This window comes from Delphinapterus leucas, chromosome X (assembly GCF_059928025.1).
Source record: "Delphinapterus leucas isolate spDelLeu-1000000601 "Yukka" chromosome X, BTC_Dleu_Yukka2, whole genome shotgun sequence".
Classification (NCBI taxonomy): Eukaryota; Metazoa; Chordata; class Mammalia; order Artiodactyla; family Monodontidae; genus Delphinapterus; species Delphinapterus leucas.
The window spans coordinates 28,723,684-28,738,281 of record NC_143150.1 but is presented as its reverse complement, the minus strand read 5'-3'; the positions used below and the strand labels follow the sequence as shown (position 1 = coordinate 28,738,281).

Below are 14,598 nucleotides of genomic sequence, written 5' to 3'. Positions count from 1 at the left end.
TTAAAAGAAACTTTGACCTTCCCTCGAACTGCCTAAAAGAATGTAGTTAGTGGGTTTGTTCCAGAATAGAGTTATCACCAGAGCTATCTGCAAAGAATATGGGCTAGGTGTGCTGTGGGGAACTCTAGGCAGGGCCTAAAGATCAGAGTCTACTCTGTGTCCCATTGTCTCTGCCTGCCTGGCCCAGCAAACATTTGTTTACCAAACATTTGCTTTTCTATCTCCATGTGAATTGCCTTCCTCCCCTTGAAGTCCCAAACCACTGCCCCCATCCTCCTCTGTCTTTAGCTGGAGATGGTATTTAAGGTAAGGGCTTTAGCCATGTTGGCCAGTTACTTAGTTTTCCTGGGTCTCTCCCATGTAATTAAACTTTTGTGTGATTTTTCTCCTGTTAATCTGTCTCATGTCAATTTAACTCTTAGACCAGCCAGAAGGGTACAGAAAAATTTCTTCCTCCACAATAGATTGCAGAGACAAAAAAGAACTCTTACCCTTTTATATACTTGTTAACCCATTAACATGTACATATGTTTTACATATATATATATATATGTTAATCTATTACATACACATTAATTGTATCCAGAGGAAAAATAAAATCTCATCCTTTTTACAAGCAAGAAGTTACATCTTGGAACTAAAATTCCCACAGACAGGGAGATAGGGTACCACTCTTGGTGTTCATTTTTCAAAGAAATGGCTCCTTGGCCCCAGGAATGACATTCCTGGGATGTAAAACTGCAAGAGGCTTATTTAGCTTTGAAAAAGATTTACATATATTTCAGAGGCAGAGCTAGCATTTATAATCTCAAGTTTTCTGAAGGAAATGTTAAAAGAAAATGGGAGGAGGAAAGTTCTCTACTTTTTGGCACTAGGGAAAATTTAATTTTTAAGATTTTATTTACCCTTACACTGGCAAGAAAAAGTCATAGACGGCCTATACTATCTAATATATTACTTGGATAGGGACTCACACATAGGAAGAAGAAACAGCCTTAGTAACTGGAACTTGAGTATGAGGTGAGCACTGGCTCTCAGGTGTTAGAAACAAGACAACAAAATGGAGTCATTTATGTTAAGTCCCAGGTCACCAAACTGAGACTTGACTTACTTACAGCTTTGGCTCTCCCAGAAATGGAATCTTAACCCAATCAGCCAGAAATCACCTTATCAGCACTAGTTAGGCAACCTGCCTAACTAATCCCTGCCATCCCCTAAAGGAAAGTAACCTTGCAATAACCAATCTGCTTTTTTGCCTAGGGTAACTTCCTTGTTCCTGTTCCCTTCTGCCTATAAAAGTTGCTCGTTTTATACAGCTCCTCAGAGCTCCTTTCTGTCTGCTAGATTGAAGCTGCCTGATTCGAATTCATAACTCTTAAAAATTTTAATATGCCTCAGTTCATCTTTTAACACAGGAAAGGGGCAATGGCACATTAAAACTGGGGCATAAGATCAGGGTTGGAGTAGTAAGGGGGATTTGATGCTGGATTTGACAGATTTGGGCTAGAACTGCTTAAATACTTCTGGTTTGTGTGGTGTCTAGAATCCAGGGCAGAGCTCAGCCTGCAGGTGGTTTGGGCCACAGAGCCTAAGCTACAGTAAAGAAAAAGCAATTTGGGCCTAGAAACAAGAACGTTGGAAGTTACAGGGAGACAGATTTGTGTACAAAGGCCTTATTGTTCTTTTGCAACCATATTGAAATTTACTCTTTTTACCCAGGTTAACAAAATGTATCACAAAAAAAAACTAAACATTGGATTTAATAAAAACAACACTTTTGAAAGCGGAGCACAGTCCCCACCCAGGATATAATACTGCAAATGGTCACTTCTGGGATCAATTTACCATACTAGAGGAACAAAGTTGTTAAAGCATAGTTAATCTCAACTGAGCCACTTATCTGCACTGTAGTAAAGTACTTAAAATCACTCCCAAGATCAAGGTTTAAAACCATTTTAAGAGACAAGACTTTAAATGTTTTATAGCCACTTCTGTAAGAGGTGCTTTTCCTTCCCCAAATGGTCAAAGCTTAATGAGAAGGTTGACAATACTTTTTTTCCCCTCATCGTATCTTCTGTTTAAAAATATTTACTATTACTACTGGTAATATGGTTTATATCTTGTCTGATCTGGGAAGTGTAGTCCAAGAAGTGAGGTTTGAGAAAGGAAGACGCTGCTTTCCTGGAGGAATGGGTGGTCCTCTGGGTGCAGGCCACATAACATGACTTATTTTCCCTAGTTATATAAATGGAGTGCCCAGAGTTCCTTGATTTTCAGTAAACTGGGGTAAAGACTGAGTATTATAATGGTAAGAAGTACGTGTACTTACAGGTGGATTACCCTGTTGAGGTGAGGTAGGTCCTGGTGGAAGATATTTCATATAAGGTGGCATCTGAGCAATAATAGGTCTATGGAGAGGGTGGTGGAGTAGAAGTCACTGATGCACCTGAAGTGTGGCTATGAATCAAGTGAAAAGTACCTGTGGTCTGGGAAGGATGTGGCCTTTGATGACTTATTGATTGCAGAGGAGGTAGCGTGGTAAAATATTGCTGTGGAGGCATAGTTCCATGAGAGTTCAAAACCACTGGTTGACCCTGATATTCAGGATGATGGTGAGCAATTGCAGAGGCAGGAGGTAGTGGTTCTCAAGTACCCGAATTTGAGTCATTCTGAATAGGGACAGTTACTAAATTGCTATGTTTTCTTGTTGAAATGTAAAGGTTTTCTGACTCAGCTTCCTGACTCACTGAAAAATATAGAGGTGAATTCATGGACAATGAACTCTGCTGGAGGAGCACTAATATCTTCTTGTGGCAGATTATATGGCTTGTGCGAACACTTTGCAAAGGAGGTGGTAGTATCATAAGGTATTGCTTTGGCGGAATATGGTTCATATGATGCTCATCTGGCGGCGTTATAAGATGATCAGATTTCAGTCGGTGGTGGGACAACATGCAGAATGAACATTTTCAAGTTGAGTACGGGCAACAGAATTTTCAGCTCTTGTATGGCCATGGTTGATATGAGCCTTTAAGTCTCTTCGAGACAAACACGGTCTCTTGCATCCTTGAACAGTGCCACACGTAAAGAGAGAATCTTGCGTATGCTTCTCAATTCATTCCACAGGATTACTACAGCCTGGGAACATCTTACTGCCTTCTTTTCCATGTAAAATAGCACAGGCATAGCAAAAAGCATGCTTGCGTGGAATCATCTGCCCATCGATTTTAATTGGCAATTCGCATTTGTCACAGAAATGTACTGGGGTATCATCCTTTTCACCTAAGATGTTTATTTGAAAGTCCCAAAAAACATCAACATATCCTTGCTCATTTCTAAAAGCTTTACCCACTGGAGTCATACCGGTCCTCTGCACTGTGATCGAATCCTTGGGCGCGCTCCGTGATTCAGCTCTCAGAGCATGAGGGGAGCGGAAGTCAACCTTACTGACCCAGGGCGCGGGTGTGCCGTACTCTCTTGAGTTCAGGAAGCGGAAGTACGTCCAGGTCACCGTACCTTTGACCTCGTCTTACCAACCTCCTTTCCAGTGAGAAAGTCGGGCAGAAGGAGAGTGAATATTTGAAGAGTTTTGGTGCCGAGGTTGCTTAGGCTGCTCTTGTTATGCTTCAAGAAAAAAAATAGACTTTAACTGGAAAAAGAGACTAATCCGGAATGGGGGAGGGGAGAGCATGTGTGTATGTGCTGGCACGGGCAAGCGCAGTAGTACATGAAGGCAGAAGCCCGAGCAGGTAAGGCAGCCAGCCCATCCTTAAAGGTTTTTTGTTTTGTTTTGTTTTTTGTTTTTTTTTTTAACAATGCAGTGCTTTGCTTTTTGGAGGTGAAAGCTCACCCATCGTTTGAAATGTTCAAATAGAGACTGGAAAGCTTCTTGTCAGAGATGCTGTAGATCTAGCTTCTCAAACTTTTCTGACAAAGTACCCCAATGGTAGAGAAAACTTTACTAAAACTGTGAGGGTAAGGGGGGACAGAGTTCTAAGTACTTCTGAAAGCAAGATATTTCTCTGAATAGTTGTACTTTAAGTTATAGGAATATTATATGAATATAACTTCCTTTTTCAGAATGTTTGTTTTAATAAAAAATAATGCTTTTGATTACTTAGTTAAATTACTTGAATCTCTCCCTGCCCCTAAGTCTTTGAGTAATAGTGAAATCCCAGGAAGTTGTGCCAGGATATGTGTCACACACTGCTGGATTTCCCCTCAGTGTTGGTACACTAGTTTGTGATGCACGATAAAGAGTGGCTCCTTTACTGAGCATCAATACAAGGTCATCCAGTAGGACTTGGAAACCTTTTTTATACAGGATCCTTTATAATGGTATTTGTATATAAGAGTATTTATCTGTGCATGAAAGTTCAAAGTTAAAAACCCCAACAAATTAGGGAGGTGATTAGTCACATTATAAAATGCCTTCCCATATCCCCAAATTTCTCATTTTGGTTCTTTAAATGTTATATTCTCTTGGTATATTTGATATATGTTTATAGAGTATTAACAACTTGGAGGAGAGACCTTAGTAAATCAAAAATTAAGGGGCAAATAATCAGTAGTGATGACTACTCCAAGATGGATATGAAGCATATTAGAAATGATCATATTCGTTTATGGAAAGATAAGGCTGGTTATACAGAAATGTCATTTGTACCCACCTTTTGGGAACCTAGTCTACTGTAAAGTGAGGCTCACCCTCCCTGTGGTAGCTTCATTTCGTACTGTACGGAATAAGTGCTCTCATTCTTATTTACAAAGCAACTTTGCAAAGGAAGTGATGAACTGTCATGACCAAATATGCCAAATACATGATTAAAAAATAATTAAAGGGTAGGTCAGAGCAGGAAATTGCCCTCATTAAGCAGATTATTCATTTCTGCTGAAACGCCAAGGCACAGTCAAAGCTGACCTTTGCCAAACAAAAAAAGTCAGCAGGGATGTTGCACCAGGTTGAAAATGCTGCAGAGAAACGAAAAAAAGATTAAAAGCCATAAAAGCATTTTTTGATGGTCTCCGTTTAGATATTGGAATTGCCGAAGCATACAGCTAGATCAGAATATTTTTGCAATAATACTCCATGATTGATGCTGGAGAAAATTTCACATTTGCTGATACACTTTGTAAAAGAAAAAATGTATAGCCACATGGGACATTTTATCAGAGAGAGTGAGTGAGCAGCAGAGATAGGGTTAAAAAGAATAATAGATCCCCTTTTGATGTTGGAAATGATGATGAAGCTTACAGGTGGTAAAAAGAAGGAATCAAGGGCAGAGGCTTAGGGAAAAGTTACTTTGTCCATTTCATTATTGATGAATTCTTGAAAAGTTGCGTGTAAGTAGGCACCAGTTTTCTCATCCTGACCTATAATATCATTTCACGGCTGTTTTGTCTTTATTTTGAATTTGTCACCTGTGGGCAATGGCTACTGGTGCTTAAGCTTTTTTAAAAATTGAAATACAGTGGATACTGCTACTTAGGCTTTTGATTTCTTTGGTCTTCTGCCAAATAGCTAATGCCATACAAGCAAATACATGTGTACCAGGGTACCTTGTGACTTAGTGTACACCCTTCTTTTTGCAAAATAATCCTGCTTGAAGTGGTTTTCAAACCTTTTTCTGTATTCAGAAGGGTGCAGCTGCTCTGAGTGAAGTCACAGTAGGGGAGCCCAGAGTGTTACCTCCTTAACACTCCCACAGCTCTGACATCCTTTCACCCCCTCTTATAGTTGTCTTTTAGGCAGTTCTGTGAAGCACAGTTTCAATACCACTCCTCAAATACATGTTTTCTCAGCTGATGTATAAAATGTTTATAATGAACCATGTCGTATATCCAAAAGAATAATAGATGAGCACCCATATGTCTACCACCTAGCTTAAGAAATAGAGCATTATCAGCCCACTTGAAAGCTGCTGCACTCTCATGAAAGGAAAGCACTATACTCAGTTGTGTGTTCATCATCCTCTTGCTATTTTCAGTTTTAAAAATCACATATGTATATATATTTATACAAAATATTGTTTACTTTCGCATGTCTTTCACTTTGTGGGGATGGAATAATATTGTGACTTTATTCCCTTAACATTATATTTCTAAGATATTTCATGTTATTGCATGTATTTTATTCATTTTCAGTATTCTGTTGTATGAATATATTATAAATTTTTCCTATAGATGAATACTTGGTTTGTTCTCAGATTTATAAGTGCTGGTATGAAACATTCTTGTACATGTGTCTTGTACATGTTCAAGAATTTTTCTAGGGTATGTATACAGGAGAGGAAGTACTAGATCATAGAGAATAAGCATATTCAACTTTTCCAAAGAGTTCATATCAATTTATCAGCAGAGTGTAAAAGTTTTTGTTGCTCCTCATCTTCACCAACACTTCCTATTAACAGACTTTTTTTTTTTTTTTTTGCGGTACGCGGGCCTCTCACTGTTGTGGCCTCTCCTGTTGCGGAGCATAGGCTCCAGATGCGCGGGCTCAGTGGCCATGGCTCATGGGCCCAGCCGCTCCGCGGCATGTGGGATCTTCCCGGACCGGGGCACGAACCCGTGTCCCCTGCATCGGCAGGCGGACCCTCAACCACTGCGCCACCAGGGAAGCCCCCAGACTTCTAATTTATTACAAATTTGGTGGTTGTAAACTTCATATCATTATGTTTCTGTTTTGTGTTTCTCTGATTACAAGTGAGGTTGCACAGCTTTTCATATTTTATAGGCCATTTAATTCCTCTTTTGTCAAATACCTGTTCATATCATTGGACCATTTTTCTGTTGAACAATTTGTATTTTTCATTAATAGTTTGTAGGAGTTTTTTATATCTTTTTGATACTAATTTTTGCTAGTTATATGACTTAACAATCCTTTCCTCTAAGCTTGTAAGTTGCCTTTTAATTTCTTTATGGTGTCTTGTGATACGCAACTTGTCAATTTTGATGCTTTAGAATTCTCAATCTTTTTCTTTATGATTAGTGTTTCTCTGATATGCTTAAAATGTTTTCCCTAACCTGAGATCATAAAAGATATTTTCCCTTACATTTTTTTTTAAGTTTGGTCTTTCAAATGGAGTCTTCTTTAATTGACCTGCAACTGATTTTGTATGGTGTAATGTAGGGATCCATTTTTTTCCCTCCATATAAATAGTTATCCCAGAACCATTTATTAAATAACCCATTCTTACTCTTCTTATCTTCAGTGGCTAACTCTGTCATATATCTGGTTTTCATATATGCATAAGTCTGTTTCGGGATTCTCTATTCCATTCCATTGGCCTATTTTCTTATCGCATCTTAATTGCTGTGGCTTTATAAAGTTTTAAGATTTTGGAAAAGGGAGCAAATATCCCCAACTTACTTTTCAGTATCATTTTGCTTATTCTTGGCCATTTGTTCTGTGAAGATATTTTAGGTTGGTGGGATATTGGAGAGAGGGATGAAGGAGTTAAGGAAAAGAAAGGGAGAGAAGAAGGGTTACAAATAAACATTTGCTCATGCTACAGTTATTCTAAAAGTCAACGCTGCTTTTGAAGTCAGGTATTTTCAAAGCTCAGAAAAGCTGCCTGCCTAAATTTACTGGCATTGCTGTCAGTACTCTGTGAGATGCACAGGGTTAATGTAATTTTTATTTCTTCTAAGACTTATTTCTTTGGGATCTCACTGTTTCTTGGGATGGGCAGTATACCATTGTGATTAAAAAAAACATGACCTTTGCTATCAGGCATGCTTCTGTTTAAATTTCTGCTCTGCTACCTACTACCTATGTGACCTTAGGAATAATACTTAATTTTTCTGAGACTTATTATTGTCTTTTTGGTCTGTCGATGGTGGTGGTGGTGGTAGTGGTGGTGATTATGATGATAATAGTATAACTATTATAGTTATTATTATTTACCTACTGTGTTAGTTTTCTATTGCTGCTGTAACAAATTACCACAAACGTAGTGCCTCAAAACAACACAAATTTATTATCTTATGCTTCTGTAGGTCAGAAGTCTGACAAGGCTCTTAGTGGACTAAAGTCAAGTTTTCAGAAGGGTTCCTTTTTGGAAACTTTAGGGGAGATTCCATTTCCTTGCTCATTCAGATTGTTAGCAGAATTCAGTTTCTTGCAGTTTCTTGTTGGCTGTTAGCTGACAGACGGTCCCAGCTTGTGGAGGTCACCTGCATTCCTTGGCTTTTGGCTCCCTTCTTCCATCTTCAAAACCAACAATGGTGGGTTTGAGTCCCTCTTACCTTTCAAATCTTTCTTGCCTCTTTTTCCATCACATCACAGAGACACAAAAGAGAAACACAGGGAGAAAGGCCATGTAATGCCCGAGGCAGAGGGTGGAGTGATGCAGCTGGGGAATGCCAAGGATTGCTGGCAACCACCAGAAGCTAGGAAGAGGAAAGGAAAGATTCTTCCCTAGAGCTTTCAGAAAGAGCATGGCCCTGCTAACACCTTGATTTTGCACGTCTAGCCTTCAGAATTGTGAGAGAATACATTCCTGTTGTTGTAAGCCACCTAGTTTGTGGAATTTTGTTATGGCAGCTCAGTAAACTAATATAATAGCTTACCATGTTTTCCCAAATTGGTTTTTCTTCGAAGTAGCATATGAAAAATGGTCTTGTTAATTTCCAGTGTATAAGACACCTACATTCAAATATATGCCCTAAGGTATGGGCAGTACCCTAAGAAAGACTTGTTTGGCATAGCCTCTAATGGTAGAATTAAGATCAATGAGTAAAAGTTCTAAGGAAACTGATTTTTAGTTCAATATATAGAGTTTTCTAACAATTACAATAGTACATAACAGTAAGAACTGTCCTAATAGTCAGACCCCAGACGTTTGGTTGAGGTAGTGGAACTAGTTTTTCATGAATGTTTTGGATAAAAAATTCATTTTAAAGAGAATTAGATGGGGGAGGGAAGGATTGGGAGTTTGGGATTAGCAGATGCAAACTGTTATATAGGATGGGTAAACAATAGAGTCCTACTGTATAGCACAGGGAACTATATTCAGTATCTTGTAATAAACCATAATGGAAAAGAATATATATATATAAATATTTAATATATATTTACATATATGTAACTGAATCACTTTGCTGTACACCAGAAACTAACACAACATTGTAAATCAACTATACTTCAGTAAAATTTTAAAAATAAAAAATACCATGAGAATATCTGATTCTCTTTAAACAAGTAAGAATAATTTTTTACATCGTAACAGGAAAGTCTGAACTGGTGCTTGCTAACTTAGATCTATTGGATTGGGCAAAAAGTTTCTTCAGGTTAGTTCGTAACAGAAAAACCTGAACGAACTTTTTGGCCAACCCAATATAAGAAAACTACAGAACACTCTTACCAACATTTTTTGCATGAAGCTCAAATAAGTGGTTGATCAAGAACAAAATTTGGTTAAGTGATTATCCAGTCTACAAGGATACTTCCAAATCAATTGATAGAATTATTTTTTAAAAAGCAATAAATCATCCATTTATTGAGTGTTCCCTGTGTGGTATAAGAGATATAGATGATACCCTAGTTGGTTTTATACTCTGGCTGAGTTGTGTAGTAGACGTTTGCTGGGTGCCTTTATGGGATACGTTCTCTTCCTAACAATATTCAGATTTTCCTTCTGATATCCACCCCTGTCCTTCACAGGCCACTTGCTTCAGGCTACCTAATCAGGGTGAATTTTAGTTCTCTTGTTTGGAATGCTGCTAAGATGTTCTGTGTGTCCCTCTGGATATTAGTAAGAAATATGTAGTCTTAATTGTGGTTGGCAACTGTATTATTGCCAAGAGAGGAACCAGTTTTAGGATAAAGCTGCCACTGAGGATGTCAGAGCAGAAAGATGTAAGGAAATTGAGTCCTTGAAGATATCACTGAATTACTGGGTCAACCAATATCTGGACGATCCAGTTAAGTGAGAAAATAAATCCACTTTTTGTTTAAGCCAGTTTGCATTGGGTTTTCTGTTCTTTCCAGCATAAAGTCTTATCCGGTATGTTCATAAATCAACTGAAGAACAATAAATGACAGTATATAAAGTATGTAGTCAAGTGCTAGATACACTGAAGATAAACCACCAGCAGCAGCAGCATTATTCCAGGGAACTTGATAGAAATGCAAATTTTCAGGCCTCAGATTTTCTGACTCAAACTCTGCAAGTGGGGCCTAGTAATCTTTGTTTTAACAAGCCCTACAGGGGATTCTGATGTATGCTAAGGTTTGGAAACCACTACCCCGGAAGTTCAGGAAAGGAAGACTTCATGGAGAAGGTGAGACAAACTAAATATAGGAGCAGTATAGACTTTTGAAAAGAAGATGTATAAACCAGAATGAATAAAGGTACAGAGGTAGGAATGAATGCTATTTATTGGGCAGTATCTGGCTAACTGTGACTTTAATAAAATAGTGAAAGATTAAAATTGCATGGGTAGTAGGGTAGCAGAGAGTTGGTGGCTGAGATTTAATTTTTTGTCCTGTTACTCTCATTTTACCTGAACTCATTAAAAACCTGAGCAATAGAATGAAATATTGGTATTCTCCATTTTAGGCAATATATGTTGAGATCAACCTGTTTGGACTATAGCCATAGAATATTAAGAGCATCAAGTCATAGCAGGAGGATTGTGTAGTCTTACTTGTATTGGTATCAGGTAGATAGAGAAGCCTCCTTCCTGGACTTCAAAAATTTGTTTGAAGGGAGTTACTTTTTTTTTTTTTTTTTTTTTGCAGTACGCGGGCCTCTCGCTGTTGTGGCCTCTCCCGTTGCGGAGCACAGCCTCCGGACCCGCAGGCTCAGTGGCCATGGCTCACGGGCCCAGCCGCTCCGCGGCATGTGGGATCTTCCCGGACCGAGGCACGAACCCGTGTCCCCTGCATTGGCAGGTGGACTCTCAACCACTGTGCCTCCAGGGAAGCCCGAAGGGAGTTACTTTTGTCTTGTCAAAATCTGACACGAGCAGGGTGACACCAGCAGTGAGAATTTAACCTGCCCTGGCTTTATGAGATATTTGGTATATTCTTTGTCTTCTTCCTCCTTCCTTTACATATTTTGTGGGAGAAGTTTCCACCTGAAATACCGATGTCATGTCCAAGGTTGTACATCACCACTCACACTGCCTGCTCTGTTGGATTATGTGTGCTTGGATGGAACTGTTTACATTCCACCTTTTCCCTAAAGCACTGTAAGCCATGCATAATGATGCAGCCTGTGGAATTATGGAATGGGAGCTGACTTTGGGTTAGAGAGAATGCTGGAAAATGAGAGAGAAGCATTTTAAAGGCTAAAGTGCCAATGGCTGCAAGAAACCAAACACTAGACCTTAAAGTCTACCTATTTCCCAAACTTGTCTAGACCTAAGTTTATGGTGGTAGTGGGGGTGTGTGTAAGTGACAGTGGCATTGAAAGCGGAGAGGAAAGGTTTTAACCTAATGGTGCAAATAACTTTCCCATATTGACAACTAGCTTTTTGCTAAGGAGTGCCAGAACAGTGAATAAGTATTTCTAAAGCAGAGGCAGTGCTTAGTATATTTAGTCATTATTTAATTCCTCTTGATAATGGGGCTTCATTTTAGAGAGGATTTAATGGTCTTGATATTGAGTGACCTTGGTATGGCAAAGACAAGTGTGTGTGTGTGTGTGTGTGTGTAAAATGCAAATAATGGAAGTGGCTTTGGAGTTGGGCCAAAAAGCCATCAGCACCAAGCTAAGGTTACTTTAGATCTGCTTGCTTTGCAGGTCAGATTGAAGGATGCCTGAGACAAGCAATAAATTCTTCCCCTCTGCCACTTTGGGAGGACAAATCAGCCAATGAATCACCTCTTGTTTGTTCGGATAGACTGACCCATCATTTCACTTGCTTTGAGGGTCTAAAGTTTAATTTTTTCCTTTCTTAGGGGATAAGGGAGTGATTGTGGGAAGAAAATGGTCAAATCATGGGACACTAGTGAGTTGTAGGGCTAGAGGAGTCATTTCGACCTCACTCTTTGCTTGGAGGAGCAACTTGGAGCTATGCTAGCTTGTTCCCTGGTGGGGCGATTTCTGCAGGCAGAATCGTTTCCATGGGTACAGGCTGGTGGAGACTTGGATTTCTAATGTTTTTTTGTTTTTTGTTTTTTTTATAAAGGTGGTGCTTTGATAGCCTTAACAAAGGACTGATAACTGCTGCACATTATCCTAGAGTCTAACCAGTTTTTGCTAGCTCTGGGCTGTGAAGCTTTGGCTGTTTTGGGGGCCTGAATATGTGCATTGCTTCCTTTCCTTATTCTGGAGGTTTCAAGCTCTGGCATGTTTCTAATGGAGCCTTTGAAATGCTCTGCTTCTGGGTTCATTTTCAATCATGAAATGCGTCTCTGACATTCAATGTGAGTTGTTTGAAGCTAAAGGAAGATATATAGTTTGACAAACTCCACAGTGTCTATTGTGAAGTGCTTAACATGAGATAAGGCCCTACTGCAGCCCTGTTGGTGAGTACAAGGTACCCTTAGACTGCAGTTCTGCCTCTCTGCTTTCTTAACAGTGTGACTTTGGGTAAGTCTTACCCTCTCAGTCTCAGTTAACTCAACTGTAAAATAGAGATAACACTTGATCTTTGTCATACATAGGGTTATTGTAAGTGTAGTGAATGATCCCAGTTGGAGTCTAAGCTGGTATTACTCTACTAATTGGGCATCTCTGGGCACATCTGGAAGGACTATGAGGCACATTTGCCAGGAGTCAGTTCTTATAAAGGACCACAGAGTCTCTTGGAAAAGAACTCCAAAGCAAAAAAGCTTCAGGCACATGAACTTGCCATAGGAGTAGTGCTAGGAAGCCACAGTAAAAGAAGTAGCAGAGTCTTGATAAAGATAATCAAGTCCAAAGCAAAAAGATAGTTGGAGCACTTTCGCCTAAGGAAAAAGATAGCTGGAGCACTTTAGTCTAAGCAACAGACCAAAACAGCCTATATTGGAGTTTTAGGGAAATGTAGGAGATGAAAATCATATTTGGGAGGGCTCAAGCAAAAGCTGTGGCAAGAAAGGAAAAGACAGGCACTGGAGTACTGGGTTCCACAGTCCTTCTAACCATTAGGAGAGAGGTAGTGTCCATTACCTATTCCTGGACTATGGGGTTTACCCACTGGATGGTACGCTAGTTTTACATTTCCTCTTCGCTGTGTAGATGGTAATTCAGAGATCTTGATATAAATAAAATTTGATCAAAGAAACTGATAGATATGTACAAGTTCCTAAGGTAAATGAGTCTCTGTTAGTCCACTTATTTCCCAGAGGTTGTGTTCAGGGTATAGGGACAGAATGTGACTGGCCAGTCAAGGCTCAGCTAAACTCTGGACGAGAAGGTGGTGGTGAGGTCTGGTGTTTTTACTTTAGTTTCGTTAGTTTGGTGGGCCTGGGAAATTGAGCTGATCAACTAGGTACTGTGAGTGTGGCACGTGCAACCTGGGCAGGAGTGTCTTTGTGGGAAAGAAGTTGGCTATCGCTGTTAGGATAGCTGAGGTACCTGAGAACTGGCTTCTGCTTCACAGAGTCGGTTGAGGAGGCAGGTAGGTAGGAGCCTGATCAGAGAGGAGCTTACACAAAGTTTGACCATATGTCCCAGTCTGCCACAGATAAACCCAGTATGCACCTGTAGTTCTGGCATAATTATTAAGAGCACCCTCTTTTCATTCCCCAAATTCTCCTGATTTAGATGGTAAACTATATGGCAAGAAGCTTGGGGGAGGTTGCTTTGTCCTTTTGAATTCCTATGCTGCTTTGCTGTCTGGCCCTTCAATTGGCAATTACTTCACTTTGCCTGAGGCATCCAAAGATCTCTACTCCCATTCTGTTAGGTTCCTCTTCTTCTGTCTGCTCCCTTGTCTTCCTCCCTTTTCCCCATCCTAGGCTCTTGGGAAATTCTTTATGTTTGTGGCTTTTATGACCATGGGGATTGTGTAGCCTGAGCCTGGCTTTGTACCAAGCTGCAGTGGCCCTAATGCTTGATTCATTTTTGTCTTTTTGCCGTTTTTGAATTTGATGACCAAATGCACAAACAAGAAGAATTGCCTCTTTGTTCTATTGGGGAGTCAACCTTGCCCATCAGTTACATAATACCTCTAGAGCCAAGGCTTTGTAAAATGTGGTATTACCTACCTGCTACCATGGTCCTGGTCTGAGAGATGGTTAACTTTCACTGCAGCAAATACTGATAGCAATTTTTCCGAAAACAATGTGTACCACTGTCCCTGAAAGAAATGTAAGAGAATAAACATAGAAAATAAAAGTTCCTCGGGGATCACCAGGAAAGCCTAGTCATCTTACCCGAACTCCTGCTAAGAGAGCCCAGTTAGCTAATGTCAGGCTTTGGCCCACTCACATTCTTCCAGCGTAGGACAGTGCAACCAATAGTCTTATGAAGTCTATAGATTTCCAGTTCATCTTTATATCATTCAGTTTTTATATTTCTAGGGTGTGAAGACAGTTAAATCTATAAACTTGTTCTTGTGTTTATCAGGGCACTGATGTCATATGGGGATAGCATACTTCACTTACGAATCATGTGTGAAAAACAAAATCAGACATAAATCACAGAGAAATGCAGTTAATGT

At 39.6% G+C, this 14,598-nt stretch overlaps 1 pseudogene; it reads right to left on the bottom strand.

Annotated features, from left to right (window-relative positions):
* Nucleotides 1–2,073: 2,073 nt before the first annotated feature.
* On the bottom strand, nt 2,074–14,153 carry LOC111168251 (E3 ubiquitin-protein ligase Hakai-like; annotated as a pseudogene).
* Between the last annotated feature and the right edge of the window lie 445 nt (nt 14,154–14,598).